Genomic DNA, 22,865 nt, shown 5'->3' on the forward strand with positions numbered 1-22,865 from the left:
TACTACATCAGGGGCAAGCTGAGCCTGTCACCCAAGTGCATTTAACCATCAATAGTGTGGTTATTTTTTGCTATATCCTACATCAGGGTCAAGCTTTCATCAAGTGCATTTAACCATCAATAGTGTGGTTATTTTTTGGCCATATACTACATCAGGGGCAAGTTGAGCCTGTCACCCAGCGCCTAAAAAATAGGCCTCACATTTATATTCATCCAAATCTGTCATTACTGCTTTAGCTGGTCAAGTTATTTAGTGTCCGTCAAAGCACAGTTTTTGTTCTGGGTTGAAATACAATTCCCAATTTTGCAATTCTCAAAATTAGTGGTTTCTGCTGTATCAGGCCTACTTTAAATCTATCCCTAAAAGGGTATATTAGATTGAAGGTGCTGATAGGGTAATTCTCAAGAACTTCACACACACGCTACAGTGCAGATCCAAGTCTAATTCTGTGATTAAACGTATACCTGTCACCCAGCGCCTAAAAAATAGGCCTCACATTTATATTCATCCAAATCTGTCATTACTGTTTTAGCTGGTCAAGTTATTTAGTGTCCGTCAAAGCACAGTTTTTGTTCTGGGTTGAAATACAATTCCCAATTTTGCAATTCTCAAAATTAGTGGTTTCTGCTGTATCAGGCCTACTTTAAATCTATCCCTAAAAGGGTATATTAGATTGAAGGTGCTGATAGGGTAATTCTCAAGAACTTCACACACACGCTACAGTGCAGATCCAAGTCTAATTCTGTGATTAAACGTATACCTGTCACCCAGCGCCTAAAAAATAGGCCTCACATTTATATTCATCCAAATCTGTCATTACTGTTTTAGCTGGTCAAGTTATTTAGTGTCCGTCAAAGCACAGTTTTTGTTCTGGGTTGAAATACAATTCCCAATTTTGCAATTCTCAAAATTAGTGGTTTCTGCTGTATCAGGCCTACTTTAAATCTATCCCTAAAAGGGTATATTAGATTAAAGGTCCTGATAGGGTAATGTCACGGCTGTATGTGAGCAACAATAGTATACACAGTAAAAGAGCTACTGACCGGACCCAAACTAGGGAGGATAAAGGGAGACCCCTGTCAGACCCTCAAAGCTCTCCCTATGCTGCTAAAGCACATGCCCGGATCCAAATGGCAGAACGAGGCATGCCCACATACCTAAGACTGATGACCACTGTAACCCCTACAATAGTGGAAGGGGCACGGCCACCGGTGCCCTACTCAGTATATGGAGGGAACCGTGGCCACCTCAGATCCAGTCAGAAAATAATCAGGTACACAACAATGTCTGTACACTTAGCTGAAGGTGTTGCAGCCGCAGAGAAGACGGATCCAAGGACAGCTGGCAATATCCGGAGTGCTTGCTGCAGCAGAACACAGGTCCAGTGAACTGATAGCTACAAGTGAAGATACTAAAGCAAGAGCTACAACTGAAATGAGAACTATAATCCACGCCCTACAATAGGAGGAGGGGTGATATAAACAGAGGGAAATCAAAAGCATGAGGAACAGCTGGGAGGAAGGAAACCAAAAGTAAACAGAGCAGTGAGAACTCCTCCCAGCTCTAGTAGTGACATCATCACAGGGGTGGAGAAACAGAGCTGTGAGAACGTCCCAAAGCTCTGGTAGTGACAGTACCCCCCCCTCTACGGGTGGACTCCGGACACCCAGGACCCACCTTCTCAGGATGAGCCCTATGAAATGCCCTGATGAGGCGAGTGGCTTTAATGTCCGACACCGGAACCCACATCCTCTCCTCAGGACCATAACCCTTCCAATGAACGAGGTACTGAAGAGAACCGCGGACAATGTGAGAGTCCACAATTCTGGAAACCTCAAACTCCAGATTGCCATCAACCAAAATCGGAGGAGGAGGCAAAGAGGAGGGTACCGTGGGCTGGACATATGGTTTTAAGAGAGATCTGTGAAATACATTATGTATCTTCCAAACCCGTGGAAGATCAAGACGGAAGGCAACAGGATTGATGACTGACAAGATTTTATAAGGCCCAATAAACTTGGGACCCAATTTCCAGGAGGGAACCTTCAGTTTATTTCTTGAAGACAACCACACCAGATCACCCACATTCAGGTCCGGATCAGGCACACGTCTCTTATCAGCCACACGCCTATACCTCTCACTCATCTTTTTAAGATTACTCTGAATCTTTTGCCAAATGGTAGACAAAGACGACGAAAATCTCTCCTCCTCAGGTAAACCAGAAAGAGCCCCTCCCGAGAATGTCCCAAACTGCGGATGGAACCCATATGCACCAAAGAATGGTGACTTATCAGAAGATTCCTGACGACGGTTGTTCAGAGCAAACTCAGCAAGAGGGAGAAATGAACACCAATCCTCCTGGTTCTCTGCCACAAAACAGCGCAAATATGTCTCCAGATTCTGATTGAGGCGCTCAGTCTGACCATTCGACTGCGGGTGAAAAGCAGAAGAGAAGGACAGCCGAACCCCCAGGCGAGAACAGAAAGCCTTCCAGAACCTGGACACAAACTGCGTGCCTCTATCGGAAACAATATCAGAGGGAATGCCGTACAATTTAACAATATGGTCGACAAAAGCTTGCGCCAACGTTTTAGCATTGGGTAAACCAGGGAAAGGTACGAAATGAGCCATCTTGCTAAAACGGTCCACCACCACCAGGATCACCGACTTCCCCGAGGAACGAGGAAGATCTGTGATAAAGTCCATGGACAGGTGTGTCCAAGGACGGGAAGGTATGGGTAACGGGAGAAGGGAACCTGAAGGCCGTGAACGAGGGACCTTAGCGCGAACGCACGTCTCACAAGCAGCCACAAAACCCTCCACCGACTTACGAAGAGCCGGCCACCAAAATCTCCGAGCAATGAGATCTACCGTGGCTCTACTCCCGGGGTGACCAGCAAGAACCATATCATGATGCTCCTTAAAGAGTTTGTGACGTAGCTCAGGAGGCACGAACAACTTCCCAGAAGGACAACGGGCAGGTGCCTCAGTCTGGGCAGCCTGGACCTCGGCCTCCAAATCGGAATATAGAGCAGAAACAACTACCCCCTCCGCCAAAATGGGACCCGGGTCCTCGGAGTTTCCTGCTCCCGGAAAACAGCGAGAGAGAGCTTCAGCCTTCACATTTTTTATCCCAGGTCGGAATGTAACAACAAAATTGAATCTGGAGAAGAACAGAGACCATCTGGCCTGTCTCGGATTCATACGCCTGGCCGACTCTAAGTATGCCAGATTCTTATGGTCGGTAAAAATGGTGATAGGGTGCCTGGCCCCCTCCAACCAATGGCGCCATTCCTCGAAAGCCAACTTGATGGCCAACAACTCCCTATCTCCCACATCATAGTTTCTCTCTGCCGGGGAGAGTTTTTTAGAGAAAAAGGCACAGAGTCGCCATTTGGCAGGAGAAGGGCCCTGGGACAAAACCGCACCCACACCCACCTCGGAAGCATCCACCTCAACAATAAAAGGTAAAGAAACATCGGGATGCACCAAGACTGGAGCAGACGCAAAAAGACTGGAGCAGACGCAAAACTCTCTTTAATCTTAGAAAAGGCTGCAAGCGCCTCCTCCGACCAAGAGGAAAAATCTGCCCCCTTTTTTGTCATGTCAGTAAGGGGTTTGACAACAGAGGAATAATTCAAAATGAACTTTCTGTAATAGTTCGCAAAACCCAGAAAGCGCATCAATGCCTTCTGATTCTCAGGAAGCTCCCACTCAAGTACAGCACGGACCTTCTCCGGATCCATGCGAAAACCAGAAGCAGAGAGGAGAAAACCCAGAAATTGAATCTCCGATACCATAAAAAGACATTTCTCCAGCTTGGCGTACAATTTATTTTCCCGCAGAATCTGCAGAACCTGAAAAAGATGATCCTGATGGGTCTGAACATCAGGGGAAAAAATCTAAATATCATCAAGATACACCAATACAAATTTCCCCATTAAATGGTAGAAAATACTATTAACAAAATGCTGAAAGACGGCCGGAGCATTCATCAGGCCGAAAGGCATAACGAGATTCTCGAAATGCCCGTTAGGGGTATTAAAGGCCGTTTTCCATTCATCCCCCTCTCTGACCCTGACCAGGTTGTACGCGCCTCTCAAATCCAATTTGGAAAACACCTTGGCCCCAACAATTTGGTTGAAGAGGTCCGGGATCAGAGGAAGGGGATAGGGATCGCGAATCGTGATACGGTTCAGCTCCCTAAAATCTAGGCAAGGTCTCAGAGAGCCATCTTTTTTTTTAACAAAAAAAAAACCCGCGGCCACAGGTGACTTTGAGGGACGAATATGCCCCTTCTCGAGACTCTCGGAGATATAAGTTCGCATTGCGATTCTTTCCGGTTGTGAGAGATTGTAGAGGCGTGCTTTTGGCAGCTTGGCGCCGGGAATGAGGTTAATGGGACAGTCAAACTCCCGGTGAGGAGGTAGCTCCTGAACACCGCTCTCGGAAAACACGTCCGAGAAATCAGAGAGAAATGATGGCACAGTTTTAGTAGACACCTCTGCAAAAGTCGCTGTGAGACAATTCTCTCTACAAAAGTCACTCCACTCATTTATTTGCCTTCCTTGCCAATCAATAGTGGCGTTATGTCTAGTGAGCCAGGGTAACCCCAAAACTAGAGGAGAAGGCAATCCGTTAAGGACAAAACAAGATATATCCTCCACATGAGTGTCACCTACAGCTAGCCGGATATTGTGAACAATGCCCTTCAGAGATCTCTGTGAGAGTGGAGCAGAGTCAATAGCAAAAACAGGTATATCCTTTTCTAATGTGCAAACCTGAAAACCATGCATGGCTACAAATTGAGTGTCAATAAGATTGACGGCCGCTCCACTATCGACAAAAATCTCACAAGAAATGACTTTGCTCTCTAGCGCCACCCTGGCAGACAGGAGAAAACGGGAACTGTAGGTCAGAGGAAAAACATCAATTCCTACATCAACTTTGCCCAAAGTAGCAGATGAAGCAGAATTTGATGATTTACCTTTTGAGGTTTTTCTCTTATTATCGCTCTTAGTACAGTTCAAGAATCTCCTAGACGGACAAACATTTGCCAAATGACCTATGCCCCCACAACAAAAACACACCATACTCTGAGGACTAAATCCTCTTTTATCAGGGGCAAGTCGACCTAGCTGCATGGGCTCCTCCTCAGAGGGGAGCGAGACAGGATGAGGCCCCTGCACACTGAATGAGTCCGCACCACTGCCCCTAGACTGACAATGGCCGGACAGAGAGGTCTCGTTTCTTTCTCTTAGACGCCTGTCAAGGCGTACCGCCAATGACATGGCAGACTCTAAGGACGTTGGTCTCTCATGGAAAGCAAACGCATCTTTCAATCTCTCTGAGAGACCATGACAGAACTGACTCCGGAGTGCAGCATCATTCCAACCCGAATCAGCTGCCCATCTCCGAAATTCAGAACAATAAACAGTTTTTTCTGGCATAAAACACGTAAGTTAGATTCGGCCAGAGCAACACAATCCGGGTCATCATAAATCTGCCCCAGGGCCACAAAAAATCTTTCCACGGATCGAAGGGAGGGATCCCCTGATGGCAGCGAAAAAGCCCAAGTCTGAGCATTACCCCTGAGCAGGGAGATGACAATCTTCACCCTCTGCTCCTCCTTACCAGAGGAGTGGGGACACAAGCAAAAATGGAGTTTGCATGCCTCTCTGAAGCGAACAAAATTCTCACTGCCCCCGGAGAACGTTTCCGGAAGTGAGACCTTTGGCTCGCAACAGACTCCATGAGCCGGAGCAGAGCCCAATGCTTGAAGCTGAGTCATAGATTGACGGAGATCCGCTACTTCCAAAGAAAGACCCTGCATGCGGTCAACCAGGCCAGAAAGCGGATCCATGTAAAAAAAAGACGGTTTTGGTGGATTATAATGTCACGGCTGTATGTGAGCAACAATAGTATACACAGTAAAAGAGCTACTGACCGGACCCAAACTAGGGAGGATAAAGGGAGACCCCTGTCAGACCCTCAAAGCTCTCCCTATGCTGCTAAAGCACATGCCCGGATCCAAATGGCGGAACGAGGCATGCCGACGTACCTAAGACTGATGACCACTGTAACCCCTACAATAGTGGAAGGGGCACGGCCACCGGTGCCCTACTCAGTATATGGAGGGAACCGTGGCCACCTCAGATCCAGTCAGAAAATAATCAGGTACGCAACAATGTCTGTACACTTAGCTGAAGGTGTTGCAGCCGCAGAGAAGACGGATCCAAGGACAGCTGGCAATATCCGGAGTGCTTGCTGCAGCAGAACACAGGTCCAGTGAACTGATAGCTACAAGTGAAGATACTAAAGCAAGAGCTACAACAGAAATGAGAACTATAATCCACGCCCTACAATAGGAGGAGGGGTGATATAAAGAGAGGGAAATCAAAAGCATGAGGAACAGCTGGGAGGAAGGAAACCAAAAGTAAAGAGAGCAGTGAGAACTCCTCCCAGCTCTAGTAGTGACATCATCACAGGGGTGGAGAAACAGAGCTGTGAGAACGTCCCAAAGCTCTGATAGTGACAGGTAATTCTAAAGAACTTCACACACACGCTACAGTGCAGATCCAAGTCTAATTCTGTGATTAAACGTATACCTGTCACCCAGCGCCTAAAAAATAGGCCTCACATTTATATTCAGCTAAATCTGTCATTACTGTTTTAGCTGGTCAAGTTATTTAGTGTCCGTCAAAGCACAGTTTTTGTTCTGGGTTGAAATACAATTCCCAATTTTGCAATTCTCAAAATTAGTGGTTTCTGCTGTATCAGGCCTACTTTAAATCTATCCCTAAAAGGGTATATTAGATTGAAGGTGCTGATAGGGTAATTCTCAAGAACTTCACACACACGCTACAGTGCAGATCCAAGTCTAATTCTGTGATTAAACGTATACCTGTCACCCAGCGCCTGAAAAATAGGCCTCACATTTATATTCATCCAAATCTGTCATTACTGTTTTAGCTGGTCAAGTTATTTAGTGTCCGTCAAAGCACAGTTTTTGTTCTGGGTTGAAATACAATTCCCAATTTTGCAATTCGCAAGATTAGTGGTTTCTGCTGTATCAGGCCTACTTTAAATCTATCCCTAAAAGGGTATATTAGATTCAAGGTGCTGATAGGGTAATTCTCAAGAACTTCACACACACGCTACAGTGCATATCCAAGTCTAATTCTGTGATTAAACGTATACCTGTCACCCAGCGCCTAAAAAATAGGCCTCACATTTATATTCAGCTAAATCTGTCATTACTGTTTTAGCTGGTCAAGTTATTTAGTGTCCGTCAAAGCACAGTTTTTGTTCTGGGTTGAAATACAATTCCCAATTTTGCAATTCTCAAAATTAGTGGTTTCTGCTGTATCAGGCCTACTTTAAATCTATCCCTAAAAGGGTATATTAGATTGAAGGTGCTGATAGGGTAGTTCTCAAGAACTTCACACACACGCTACAGTGCAGATCCAAGTCTAATTCTGTGATTAAACGTATACCTGTCACCCAGCGCCTAAAAAATAGGCCTCACATTTATATTCAGCTAAATCTGTCATTACTGTTTTAGCTGGTCAAGTTATTTAGTGTCCGTCAAAGCACAGTTTTTGTTCTGGGTTGGAATACAATTCCCAATTTTGCAATTCTCAAAATTAGTGGTTTCTGCTGTATCAGGCCTACTTTTAATCTATCCCTAAAAGGGTATATTAGATTGAAGGTGCTGATAAGGTAATTCTAAAGAACTTCACACACACGCTACAGTGCAGATCCAAGTCTAATTCTGTGATTAAACGTATACCTGTCACCCAGCGCCTAAAAAATAGGCCTCACATTTATATTCATCCAAATCTGTCATTACTGTTTTAGCTGGTCAAGTTATTTAGTGTCCGTCAAAGCACAGTTTTTGTTCTGGGTTGAAATACAATTCCCAATTTTGCACTTCTCAAAATTAGTGGTTTCTACTGTATCAGACCTACTTTAAATCTATCCCTAAAAGGGTATATTAGATTCAAGGTGCTGATAGGGTAATTCTCAAGAACTTCACACACACACACTACAGTGCAGATCCAAGTCTAATTCTGTGATTAAACGTATACCTGTCACCCAGCGCCTAAAAAATAGGCCTCACATTTATATTCATCCAAATCTGTCATTACTGTTTTAGCTGGTCAAGTTATTTAGTGTCCGTCAAAGCACAGTTTTTGTTCTGGGTTGAAATACAATTCCCAATTTTGCAATTCTCAAAATTAGTGGTTTCTGCTGTATCAGGCCTACTTTAAATCTATCCCTAAAAGGGTATATTAGATTGAAGGTGCTGATAGGGTAATTCTCAAGAACTTCACACACACGCTACAGTGCAGATCCAAGTCTAATTCTGTGATTAAACGTATACCTGTCACCCAGCGCCTAAATAATAGGCCACAAATTTATATTCAGCTAAATCTGTCATTACTGGTGTGCCTGTATTAGTGTAATACGGTACCTAAATAGATAGCCAGATAGTGTTAGGTGTCTGTAAAAAAAGGCCTGAATTTTAATTCAATACATTGGCCCGAATAATATTTTTCTTATTGTGGTGAACGGTAACAATGAGGAAAACATCTAGTAAGGGACGCGGATGCGGACATGGTCGTGGTGGTGTTAGTGGACCCTCTGGTGCTGGGAGAGGACGTGGCCGTTCTGCCACAGCCACACGTCCTAGTGTACCAACTACCTCAGGTCCCAGTAGCCGCCCAAATTTACAGCCATATTTGGTGGGGCCCAATGCCGTTCTAAGGATGGTAAGGCCTGAGCAGGTGCTTGCATTAGTCAATTGGGTGGCCGACAGTGCATCCAGCACGTTCACATTATCTCCCACCCAGTCTTCTGCAGAAAGCGCACAGATGGCGCATGAAAACCAAGCCCATCAGTCTGTCACATCACCCCCATGCATATCAGGGAAACTGTCTAAGCCTCAAGTTATGCAGCAGTCTCTTATGCTGTTTGAAGACTCTGCTGGCAGGGTTTCCCAAGGGCATCCACCTAGCCCTTCCCCAGGGGTGAAAGAGATAGAATGCACTAACGCACAACCACTTATGTTTCCTGATGATGAGGACATGGGAATACCACCTCAGCACGTCTCTGATGATGACGAAACACAGGTGCCAACTGCTGCGTCTTTCTGCAGTGTGCAGACTGAACAGGAGGTCAGGGATCAAGACTGGGTGGAAGACGATTCAGGGGACGATGAGGTCCTAGACCCCACATGGAATGAAGGTCGTGCCACTGACTTTCACAGTTCGGAGGAAGAGGCAGTGGTGAGACCGAGCCAACAGCATAGCAAAAGACAAAGAGGTAGCAGTGGGCAAAAGCAGAACACCCGCCGCCAAGAGACTCCGCCTGCTACTGACCGCCGCCATCTGGGACCGAGCACCCCAAAGGCAGCTTCAAGGAGTTCCCTGGCATGGCACTTCTTCAAACAATGTGCTGACGACAAGACCCGAGTGGTTTGCACGCTGTGCCATCAGAGCCTGAAGCGAGGCATTAAAGTTCTGAACCTTAGCACAACCTGCACGACCAGGCACCTGCATGCAAAGCATGAACTGCAGTGGAGTAAACACCTTAAAAACAAGGAAGGGGAGCTAAGCGGAGCATGTGAACGGCAGCACGCCGGCCGAGCTCCTCTGCACCGTGAGTCTTTTTATCCTGAAACCCCATAAATAACCTCAGCAAACGGTGGGAGAAGGCTCCGGAGTGGCCCCTGAGTATACCGCCGGCCTGTAAATCGTATTGGCGGCGGTGGTTGTCCGCAATGAAACTTAAAAAAGATGGAAGAGTGGTGGACAGGGAGGCCCAAGATGGCGCCGGCGCGGCAACCCCGGGCAGACAGAGCCAAGTGACGGAGGCGCAGCGGGACGCTGCGGCCAGGCTGGAAAGATTTGCCAGGTCCTCTGCGGGAGCGGTGAGCAAAGGGCCCCAAAAGAAGAAGGGGGACATACAAATGGACTCTGATCCTGAGCTAGGGGAGTCATCTGAGGAATCCATTGCTCAAAACAACAGGTTTTCCCCACTATGCCCTGACAAAGATACAAATACTATGGGGGCCACAGAGTCTGACGTGGATGAACCCACTCTTAAAGATGTGATGGCGGCCATAACAGACTGCAGCAAGTCGCTGGCTACTCTTACTGAAAAGGTGGGAGCCATAAAGGAGGACGTCACCATTATTCGCCATGACATGAGAAAACTGGCAGAACGCACCACGGCCCTGGAAGACAGAATGGGCGCGGTGGAAAACATTTTGCCTCCCCTGAGAAGAGATTTGAGGGAGCATGCTAAGAGAATAGATGCAATTGCTGCCAAACAAGATGACCTGGAGAACCGGGCCCGCCGGAATAACATTCGGATGGTTGGCATCCCTGAGAGAGCTGAGGGGAATCATCCGGCAGATTTTCTTGAAACCTGGTTCAAAAATCAGTTTGGAGTGGAGGTGCTGACACAGTTCTTTGCTATTGAGAGAGCCCATAGAGTTCCCACCAGACCGCTGCCACCTGGGGCGCCCCCGAGGCCCATGTTGGTAAAGTTGCTGCACTACAGAGACCGGGACATTATCCTGAGGAAGGCCAGGGAGATGGAGGATCTTACAATTGATGGCAACAGAGTGTCCCTATATCCGGACTTTTCTCAAGAGGTGCAACGGCAGAGAGCAAAGTTCCTGGACATAAAGAAAAGACTGCGGTCCCTGAAGGTTGCGTACTCCATGATGTACCCTGCCAAACTGCGGATAGCGGCGTTGGGGTCTACAACCTTCCATGATGATCCGGAGGAGGCGAGAAAATGGCTGGATCGGCATGAGAGACAGCTGGCGGCAGAAGGGATCTGATGACCAGAAGAGGCGGTGATAACTGGCACAGTCATTGATACGAATGTGTGATGTGCTGGATGATATGTGTGGTAGTGTGAGCGGTAAAACTGATATTATAGCTAAGGGGGCAAATGGATAGAATGTGATGCCTCATGTCTAGAAGTGGAATGATGAGGAGGGGAGTATAATATATGGGGGTTCATTACCTGCTGTTGTGAAAGGTGCGGAGGAGGAAGGTGTATGTCATATATTTGATAAGTTTAACGTACACTTTAAAGAAGGGAGGGGGGTGAGAGAGTTTTTTCTTTCATTGTTGTTGATGTTCTTTTTGGTCCCGAAGAGATAGGTACCACGAACTACACCCTATTACTGGGGGGTGTAGGCCTTTTATAGGTTCTTGGCCTCGACAGCGGGTGTTAACTGTATCCCACGTGCCTGGTAACACAGGTGTTTTTAGTGGGGCCCCGTTGTGGTGGCTAAAGTGCCCTTTCCGATCTAGTGGGAAGGGTATAGTTTGGTTCTTTGTTACAGGGGGGAGGGTTTATATATTTTAATTTGTATTTTATTTTTGATAGTCAGAGTCTGAGAGGTGTGACCATGTTTTCTAAAAATTTTACAGATAGAGTCCTAAAACATGAAAAGAGGAACTTATTGAGCCATTTCATAAAAGATTCTCTAGGCTACATCCGTTATACTGACCTGATGACTACAATAATACTATGGCAGGGATAGTTCATTTCCTTAGCTGGAATACCAGAGGAGTGAAAGGGCTATTCTAGATATTGTCAAGCAACATTACCCCGTGATATGCTGCATCCAGGAAACACACTTGTTAGAAGACCAAACAAAACTGCTTAGTCCGCATTGGGCCGGACATTACTATCATGCTACATACTCTACGTATGCGAGGGGAGTAAGTATTCTGGTGCACAAATCCATAGCATTTAGGTGTATCTCAAATAAAATAGACAGGGAGGGTAGGTATATATGCTTATACTGTACGATATATAATGTCTCATGTGTGGTAATAGGGGTATACATCCCTCCGCCTTACTCTCCGCAAGTGCTTAAGGCTATTTTAGGATATCTGGCGGAAGTACCGGACGTCCCGGTCATAATTATGGGAGACTTTAACAATATTGTCAATCCTGCGCTGGATAAGATGGGAGGGGGATCACATTCTACTGGGTGTGGCCTCTCGCCGTTTGGAAGGCTTCTGCAGGAATCCCTCTTGTTGGATTTCTGGCGATTGAAAAATCCACTGGCAAAACAATATTCGTGTGTCTCTTCTACTTATGACTCCCTGTCAAGAATAGACCTCATAGTGGGAAATGCTAGCATGGGGCATTATATTAGAGATGTCAAATACCTAACTCGTAACCTATCGGATCATTCTCCGGTTCTGGCGGTCGCTGATTTTCGGCCCAGCAGGATACGGAGAAATATGATTTGGAAATTAAATCCGCACTGGCTATCTGTGTTACCAGATATGGGGGGAATAGGGGATAAACTGAAAGAATATTTTGACATTAATCTCCCATCGGCATCAAAATTAGTGGTATGGGATGCCATGAAGGCTTACCTTAGAGGTCTACTAATAGCGGATATCAATGCCAAAAAAACGGAAACTAAACTAACAGTGCAAAAACTGACTACCGCGGTGGAGCTCTTGGAGGCAGCACACGTTGCTACTCCAACAGCAAACACTGAGACGCAGTGGAAAGAGGCTCAGGAAAAGTTGAATGAGAAATTACTACAGAATGCGAAGAATAAGAGATTCTTTCAAAAACAGTCCTACTACGAAGAGGGCGAAAAAGCGGGAAGACTGCTGGCTCTAATCTCTAAAGCCCAACAGCAGACGTCATATATAGCGGCACTTAGGGACTCAGAGGGAATAATAAGGGACGACCCTGACATGATGGTTCATATTATGCAATCCTTCTATTCCTCATTGTATGAATCTAAAATAACTGCCTCGGATGCAGAAATTCGCGAGTTTCTACAACAGCTGCCACTGCGTACCCTGTCGAGAGACCATAGGGACATGTTAGATGCTCCAATAACTGTTAAGGAACTGGAGGGGGCCCTAGGATCAATGTCCAATAATAAGGCACCAGGGAGAGATGGGTTGCCACCTGAACTGTATAAGAGGTTCTCGGCCATACTTTTGCCGCAGTTGCTGGAGGTCTGTAAAGAGGCGAAGGAAATGGGGCGCCTACCTGCCTCAATGAGTGAGGCTGTCATTGTACTCATCCCGAAACCCGGTAAAGATGACAAAGAAGCTGATTCCTACAGACCTATCTCGCTCCTGCAGACTGACGTAAAACTGTTGGCAAAAGTAATGGCGAACAGATTGAATCAGGTTATTACGGCGCTTATCCATACAGACCAAGCGGGCTTTATGCCAAATGCTTCCACTGCTGTTAATGTCAGAAGACTTTTTATGAATATTCAGGCGAGTCAGGTCCACACCTCGTGTGCGGCGGTCGCATCTCTTGATGCGGCCAAGGCATTCGACAGTGTGGAATGGCGATATTTATGGCTAGTACTGGAGAGGATGGGCTTTGGGCGCCAGTACATTGAATTGGGTTGCCTTTGTTCTCAAATATGCTTGTGAAAATCAAATAAAAATATCTGATTTAAAAATAAAAAAAACAAGGAAGTCACTCAGGCTCCCCCTGCTACCTCTTCTGCTGCTGCCGCCTCGGCCTCTTCTGCTGCTGCCGCCACCTCGGCCTCTTCCTCTGCCTCTGGAGGAACGTTGGCACCTGCCGCCCAGCAAACATGGGATGTACCACCAACACCACCACCTGCGTCACCAAGCATCTCAACCATGTCACACGGCAGCGTTCAGGTCTCCATCTCACAAACATTTGAGAGAAAGCGTAAATTCCCACCTAGCCACCCTCGATCCCTGGCCCTGAATGCCAGCATTTCTAAACTACTGGCCTACGAAATGCTGACATTTTGGCTGGTGGACACAGACAGCTTCAAACAGCTCATGTCGCTTGCTGTCCCACAGTATGTTGTTCCCAGCCGGCACTACTTCTCCAAGAGAGCCGTGCCTTCCCTGCACAACCAAGTATCCGATAAAATCAAGTGTGCACTGCGCAACGCCATCAGCTGCAGCACGCATGGGTCAGTCGCACTGCAGAACAGCACCACTTCACCACCAATGACTGGGCCTCCATGCGAGACCTGTGTGCCCTGTTGCGCTGTTTCGAGTACTCCACCAACATGGCCAGTGGCGATGACGCCGTTATCAGCGTTACAATACCACTTCTATGTCTCCTTGAGAAAACACTTAGGGCGATGATGGAAGAGGAGGTGGCCCAGGAGGAGGAGGAGGAAGAGGGGTCATTTTTAGCACTTTCAGGCCAGTCTCTTCGAAGTGACTCAGAGGGAGGTTTTTTGCAACAGCAGAGGCCAGGTACAAATGTGGCCAGACAGGGCCCACTACTGGAGGACGAGGATGAGGAGGAGGTGGAGGAGGATGAGGATGAAGCATGTTCACAGCGGGCTGGCACCTAACGCAGCTCGGGCCCATCACTGGTGCGTGGCTGGGGGGAAACGCAGGACGATGACGATACGCCTCCCACAGAGGACAGCTTGTCCTTACCTCTGGGCACCCTGGCACACATGAGCGACTACATGCTGCAGTGCCTGCGCAACGACAGCAGAGTTGCCCACATTTTAACGTGTGCGGATTACTGGGTTGCCACCCTGCTGGATCCACGGTACAAAGACAATGTGCCCACCTTACTTCATGCCCTGGAGCGTGATAGTAAGATGCGCGAGTACAAGCGCACGTTGGTAGACGCGCTACTGAGAGCATTCCCAAATGTCACAGGGGAACAAGTGGAAGCCAAGGCGAAGGCAGAGCAGGAGAAAGAGGTCGCCAACGCAGCTGTGTCACGGCCTGCTCCTCTGAGGGCAGGGTTAGCATGGCAGAGATGTGGAAAAGTTTTGTCACCACGCCACAGCTAACTGCACCACCACCTGATACGGAACGTGTTAGCAGGAGGCAACATTTCACCCACGTACTGACTGATGGTTCGGCCCCATTCAACTTCTGGGTCTCCAAATTGTCCACGTGGCCAGAGCTAGCCTTTTATGCCTTGGAGGTGCTGGCCTGCCCGGCGGCCAGCGTTTTGTCTGAACGTGTATTCAGCACGGCAGGCGGCGTCATTACAGACAAACCCAGCCGCCTGTCTACAGCCAATGTGGACAAGCTGACGTTCATAAAAATGAACCAGGCATGGATCCCACAGGACCTGTCCATCCCTTGTGCAGATTAGACATTAACTACCTCCCCTTAACAATATATTATTCTACTCCAGGGAACTTACTCATTCAATCCTATTTTTATTTTCATTTTACCATTATATTGCGGGGCAACCCAAAGTTGAATGAACCTCTCCTCTGTCTGGGTGCCGGGGCCTAAAAATATCTGACAGTGGCCTGTTCCAGTGGTGGGTGACATGAAGCCTGATTCTCTGCTATGACATGAAGACTGATTCTCTGCTGACATGAAGCCTGAATCTCTGTTATGGGACCTCTCTCCTCTGCCTGGGTGCCTGGGCCTAAATATGTGACAATGGACTGTTCCAGTGGTGGGTGACGTGAAGCCTGATTCTCTGCTATGACATGAAGACTGATTCTCTGCTGACATGAAGCCTGAATCTCTGTTATGGGACCTCTCTCCTCTGTCTGGGTGCCGGGGCCTAAAAATATCTGACAGTGGCCTGTTCCAGTGGTGGGTGACATGAAGCCTGATTCTCTGCTATGACATGAAGACTGATTCTCTGCTGACATGAAGCCTGAATCTCTGTTATGGGACCTCTCTCCTCTGTCTGGGTGCCGGGGCCTAAATATATGACAATGGACTGTTCCAGTTTTGGGTGAAGTGAAGCCTGATTCTCTGCTATGACATGAAGACTGATTCTCTGCTGACATGAAGCCTGATTCTCTGCTATGGGACCTCTCTCCAATTGATATTGGTTAATTTTTATTTTTATTCATTTCCCTATCCACATTTGTTTGCAGGGGATTTAACTACATTTTGCTGCCTTTTGCAGCCCTCTAGCCCTTTACTGGGCTGTTTTACAGCCTTTTTAGTGCCGAAAAGTTCGGGTCCCCATTGACTTCAATGGGGTTCGGGTTCGGGACGAAGTTCGGGTCGGGTTCGGATCCCGAACCCGAACATTTCCGGGAAGTTCGGCCGAACTTCTCGAACCCGAACATCCAGGTGTTCGCTCAACTCTAGTCGTAACGCTTCCTGAAAATACTGAAAAAGAGACTATGGACAATCAGACATATAAGCGTATGGAAACAATTGAGCAAAAATTGGGGGACATCTTGGAGGCCTGCAAAATAACCAATCAAACCTTAGGCACATTGACAACCACTGTGTCCTCAATGCAATCTGATATTTCTCTTATTAGGGACGATATGGATAAAATACGCTCCAGAGTTAAAGAAATAGAACTATCCCTAATCACTACTAAAAATGAAGTCTCCTTAATGGGAAAAAAAAGTCAAACGACTGATTTAGAACATAAGGCCCTTAAAGAGAAACTAACAGATTTGGAGGATAGGGCACGCAGAGGAAATATCCGACTGATAGGTTTCCCCGAAGGATCGGAAGGGGACGACCCAGGGGGGTTCATTTAGAAATGGCTGATGGACTCTCTGGGCCGAGAATCTTTTTCATCATTATTTATGGTTGAACGGGCACACAGGGTCCCTAACAAAAAATCGCCTGTCGGAAGTCCCCCACGCAGCTTTCTTGCCAAAATTCTCTGTACCAGTGATCGCGATAAAATACTGAAGCGAAAGAGAGAACTTGGCGACTTGACTTATAACGGGAATAAAAGCTCGGCCTAGGCGATGTGTAAGAGGAGCATGGGACTTCATTGTCTTGTGCACCATGGGGTGGGGGTTTCTTCACTGCTGCGGGACCCGATGCAGGATTGGGGAAAGGAGCGGAAAAGCCTGGCCATTCGTTGTTACTTTGTAAATGTCACGTATATTAACATGGAATGTCTGCGGATTGGCGGACAAACTTAAACGGAGGGTGGTATATGATACCGTCTCCAGACATTTACCTGCTATTGTGGGGCTGATTGAGACACATTTCACCGTTGAAAAATTGAAATATATGCAAAAATCTTGGACGCAGTACCACTCCCACTACTCGGCCTATTCGCGTGGAGTTAGTGTCTACATACATAGGAATGTGGATTATGAGCCATTTGATCAATGGATTGATAAAGGAGGGAAGATTTGTATTCCTATATGGCCAGTGGATGGGACTGATATGCGTACTTGCGTTTGTATATATTCCTCCCCCCTTTTCCTCGGAAGTGTTGAGGAAACTTGCAGAGTATGTGTGTAAGTGGGATCCGTGTCCTATATTAGTGTCGGGAGATTTTAACTCTGTCATGGATAATAAGGACAGGGTATCCGAGCATAGCGGAAGGGGGAGTATCAACAAGCGGCCCACGACCCTTAGCGGGATCTGCCAGGAGATGGGCCTTATAGATGTGTGGCAGTTTCTGTACGGGAAAAAATTGGCCTTCTCTTGTTTTAGTAGATCTTGCAAAGCCATGTCTAGGATAGATTTATTTCTAGCAAGTTCAGAATTCCTGGATCTGACTCAAAAAATGAAGTACGAACCACATGGTCTATCCGATCACTCTCCAATGTTATTTTCGAGGGCTGACTCTCTATCCTCAGTAGGGAGAAAATCTTTTAGGTTAAACCCACATTGGATACAGGTGGTTGGTGACCAAGAAAGGATTGGGAAAGATATCTTAGAATTCTGGGCACTAAATTATGGATCCACACACATACATTACGTGTGGGACTTCCTAAAGGCCATGATAAGAGGGGCATATAGTATGAGGATTAGTCAGAAAAGGGCGGAGTATGCTAACACTGAAAAGGAATTGGTAGAGCGGGTTGGGGCTCTTGAGGCGGATCTGGCCAAACAAAATGAGGATAATACTCGATCATTACTAATGGAAGCAAAGAGGAAATACCAGACTTTTCTTTATGAAAAGGCGCAGCACAGACGCTTTTTTGCTGGACAGCAAGATTTTTTTGAGAAAGGCAAAACAGGTAGAATGCTGGCATCCGTAATCGCTAATCAAAAGACCCAAATCCCAATAAAGCAAATAAAACTGCCAACTGGTGCATTAACCGACTGTTTTAAAATTAAAACTGCCTTTGTAGAACATTTTACTAAAGTGTATCGGTCGAATCTTGGGGTGGATGATGGAGCCCAGGCTCTTTTTTTTGAAAGTGTGGCACTTCCTCGCCTTTCCGATCAAGATAGCGCCAAACTAAACTTGCCATTTACTCTTGACGAGGTGGAGAAAGCCGTCGACAGCATAAAAAGCAATACGGCTCCGGGCAGGGATGGTATACCCTATTAATTTTATAGAGCACATCGCAAAATGGTACTGCCCCTTCTTCAGATGTTTAATGAATCTTGGAGGAGTGGTTTACTCCCCCCCTCTTTGAGGGAGGCTTCCATTTCCTTAATTTTGAAGAAAGATAAAGATAGGACAGAGGTGGGGGCGTATCGCCCAATTTCATTACTCAACACCGACTACAAGATACTAGCGAAAGTGCTTGCAAACAGGTTGAGGGGGGTCGTTCCCCGCCTGATCCACCTGGATCAGACGGGCTTTATCCCAAAACGAGATATAAAATCTAATATCCGTAGGGCCTTTCTTAATGTGTATGTCGGGGAGGGGGAGGACCGCTCCATCCTGTCTCTGGATGCCGAGAAGGCTTTTGACAGGGTGGAGTGGCCCTTCCTGTGGGGAACTTTGGATAGAATGAACCTGGGAGAACATTTTATCAAATGGATACAATTGCTTTATTCTGACTCCACGGCCAGGGTTAAGATAAATGGGATTGACTCGGAACAGTTCCCCCTACAGCGAGGTACACGGCAGGGTTGTCCCCTCTCACCTTTGATATTTGCCCTGGCTTTGGAACATCTCGCTTGTAAAATCCGTCAGTCTAATCAGATCGTAGGATTTGGAGGGAGAGGAAGACAAGATCAGTTTGTACGCGGACGACATCCTTGTATTTCTGAGGCAGGGATGGAAAGCTGTTACACCTGTTATGAATATCTTGAAAGAATATGGGGCGTTATCAGGGTATAAAGTAAACTGGGACAAATCTGAACTTCTCCCCCTTGTCTGAGCACCCCCTGACAGCCCCTTAGGTATTAAGTTACTTGGACCAACTGACTCCATTCGATATCTGGGTATCAGCATAAGCGCGGATCTGTCTCGATATAATTCCTTAAAGAGGACCTTTCACCAGAATAAAACATCTAAACTAACTATACAGACATGTAGAGCGGCGCCCAGGGATCCCCCTGCACTTACTGTTATACCTGGGCGCCGCTCCGTTCTCCCGGTATAGCCTCCGGTATCTTCATAGTTAGGATCCACCCAGGGTCTCCTTCTCCTATGCTGTAGCGCTGGCCAATCACAGCGCTCAGCTCATAGCCTGAGAGAAAAAAAAACAAAAAACTCTCAGGCTATGAGCTGAGCGCTGCGATTGGCCAGCGCTACAGCATAGGAGAAAGAGACGCCGTCAGGTTCCCCTGGGTGGAGCCTAACTATGAAGATACCGGAGGCTATACCGGGGGCGAACGGAGCGGCACCCAGGGATAACAGTAAGTGCAGGGGGATCCCTGGGCGCCGCTCTACATGTCTGTATAGTTAGTTTAGATGTTTTATTCTGGTGAAAGGTCCTCTTTAAACATAATTCCTATGATTAATAAGATCAGGGAGAAGATCCGGACTTGGCAGAAGTTGCCCCTGTCACAGGAGGAAAGGATTGCACTGGTCAGGATGGTGGTCCTCCCCATTGCACTATATCCTCTGACAGCATGCCCGATATGGATTCATGATTCCTTTTTATGGGTTATTGGATAAACTGTTGAATGAGTTAATCTGGGGGAGGGGAAGGGTTAGGATTAAGTTAAAATATATTTTTTCTATTTTGGAGACTGGTCACCCGGGCACGAAGAAAAAAACACAGTTTGATTAGTGATACATTAAATAGGATTTGGAACAAGATAAAAAAAATATTGGGTGTAACAAGCCCTACTCACTTTACCCCACTTTGGCACAATCATAATTTAGGTTCTTTTCTTCGCTCCAGGCTCCCAAGACCCCTTATAGTGGAAATTTTTTTGAAACCGAAATTAAGGTAGATATTAAAATACAGGCGGATCCCGCAGCAGTGAATTAAAAGGGGAGGGGTGGGTTAAAAAGGATCAAATGTACTAATTTGTGTAAAATATTTCTGTAGACTTGAACTGTTTGATATGGAAACCTGTATATTTGGTTCAGAAAATAATAAAAGCTTTATCAAAAAAAATAATAAATAAATAAAGAAGAAAAAAAAGTAGTGGCATGCTTCATCACATTCTGTAGGCATCAAGAAGTTCACATTGGGGCGCTAATAAAAAGTGCATTTTCGGTGTAACAGCAGTAAATATTTTTACAGTCCTGTATGAAAAACTGCACAATGGGGGAAAAAAATACTATAAAAATGCCCTCCCCGCCTGTGAATTGGTAGTCCTATTGCCTCGTACATGTGAGAGCTGTCATCTGTGAAATGTTACACCTGACAAACCGGTGTGAGGAAGTGAATGTTGTGGTTCGGAGTATGCACGGTCTAGCGTAAGGATATCTTTAGAATTACAGTGTCAGGCATGGATATAGGCACCTGACATCTTTCTTCCGTAAAACGCGCAAGCTGTCAGACAGCTATAGAAACCCAGCAAATGTTTGGGGACCCAATAGATCAAGGGGACTCCTGCAGGCCACCAAAAGTTGGCTTAAAGAAAAACAGAAAAAAAATATAATACAATCAGGCTGACCCAGGGGCAGACATGCTGGCTCAGCTGTAAGGGTTCCCATGGGCTATGCAATTTTCGGGCTGTTTCTGCATTCCGAATCTGCCTATTCTTGCAGTGTGTGTGCCTCAACTTTCACTTGTATAACTACATAACGCACTTCACTTCTACTCCTCATCCCCATCTTCCCATGAACTCCTTTCTTCTTTAGCAGATCCTAGGGTGTCTTTCTTCTAAGAGCTCATGTGAAATCAAAAGGTTGTTGCAGTACCCAAGAGGACTACTGCAAATGGTTATCTAATACCATAATAGTTAATGCAATGTTCTTAAAGAGTTTGTCTCACTTCAGCAAATTACATTTATCATGTAGCCAGAGCTAATACAAGGCACTTACTAATGTATTGTGATTCTCCATATTGTCTCCTTTGGTGGCTGGATTCATTTTCCATCACATTATACACTGCTCATTTCCACGGTTACGACCACCTTAGAATCCAGAAGTGGTGGCCGCGATTGTACACTATATAAAAAATTCTGGCCTATGCGCACTTTTGCGATCCAGGCTACTAGAGATGCTGGTGTATTTCCCCTATAGTGTGCAATTGCAGCTACCGCTGCTGGATTGTAGGGTGGTCGTAACCTGGATATGAGAAGTGTATAAATGGGATGGAAAAATTAATGAAGCTAGCAAAGGAAGCAAGATGGACAATCACAATACATTAGTAAGTGCCTTGTATTAACTTTCTCTACGTGATATATGCCATTTTCTGAAATGAGACAACCCCTTTAAGTTAAATGTTGTGATTCATTGTGCTGATGTGAACTCAATAGCATTGTATTAGCAAACAAACGGTTAACCAGTTCACAGACAGTGTTTAGGTTGCCAGGTGATGGACTGGTTCCACCCACTTGTTAGAAGTTAAGAGTCTATTCTGAGGAGATGCTATAGGAGAGATGTGCGTGCTGGGAGCTCCTGCATGGACTAGGCCCAAGCTCTTGACTATTGCTCCCAGAGAACCCCTAAAGGAAAGAGACCAGACATCATCAAAAGTCTGTTGGACTCAGACAGTAGGGTATTGTGCACGGTTATGGCAGAAGACTTTACTGAAGTATTCCCCCATACTTTGAGATGGACTGGCCACCTGTATCTCAGTTCTGCACTCCTCTCTAAAACTAAATACATGCCTGTGGTTGTGCTGAAAGACTGTAAAGGGACAGCAAGGGGTACTACAACTACCTTGCTTCTACACTGCTATTGAGAGAGGACTGCAATGTGATCTACCTTAGAACGCTGCCTTTTGCTGCTATATGTACGACTACTCCGGTCATCAACTCAGTAAAGAAAGACTATTTATTGCAATCAATGGGTCTGGTTATTGTCTTCACCATTCTCCGGCTGCACTCCGGCCTTGAACCCAGCCAAAGACACTCGATCGAGGGCACTCCAACTACCAAAGGGCCGGAGCCCCAGTACCACAGAGTGCGCTGAAGAAAGAAGGCGTGCCCCCTCCATTTACTGCACGTCCCCAGGGAGTGCCAGAGGGAGGAATACCCTTGTGGACTAACTACCCCTCTCAGGGCCACTACTCACCACACCCATCCTCTCTGCTGTTGCATTGTCTCCACTGGAAAATACCTAATTGTTAGAGTTCCTGGGTAAGCTGATCCCATGATGATACACTGCCAGGATCCCAGGCGACAAAGCATTACACAATTCCCATTGACGTCAATGGTAGCAAGATACTAAGACATGTAACGGTCAAGAAGCCCATGTCACTATCCTCTTTTAGTATACTTGAAAATTAGTCTTATTAAAAGATGAAGCTGGTGGTGAAGCCAAGCACAGCAGTATTATAACAGGGGGGAAATGGTTTGCACTTTTGTCATTTCAGTTGAAGGGAATGTATCACTTCTATTCTATTTTTACTAATTAAAAAACAGATACTAATAAATGTTCTTTTTTATGTTTTTATTTTTTACTACATATTTTTTTTTTATTGTTTTCTGTAAATGATCATTGGGGCAGCCACATTGCCTGAAGTGCTGTTAACAGCATTTAAAGATACAGTTTACAGCAGCCACATGGACCATAGGTTCATGTAGTCTGGAGATGTTCAATGACTTCAATGGGACACT

The sequence above is a fragment of the Bufo bufo genome, chromosome 5 (assembly GCF_905171765.1).
Source record: "Bufo bufo chromosome 5, aBufBuf1.1, whole genome shotgun sequence".
Taxonomy (NCBI): domain Eukaryota; kingdom Metazoa; phylum Chordata; class Amphibia; order Anura; family Bufonidae; genus Bufo; species Bufo bufo.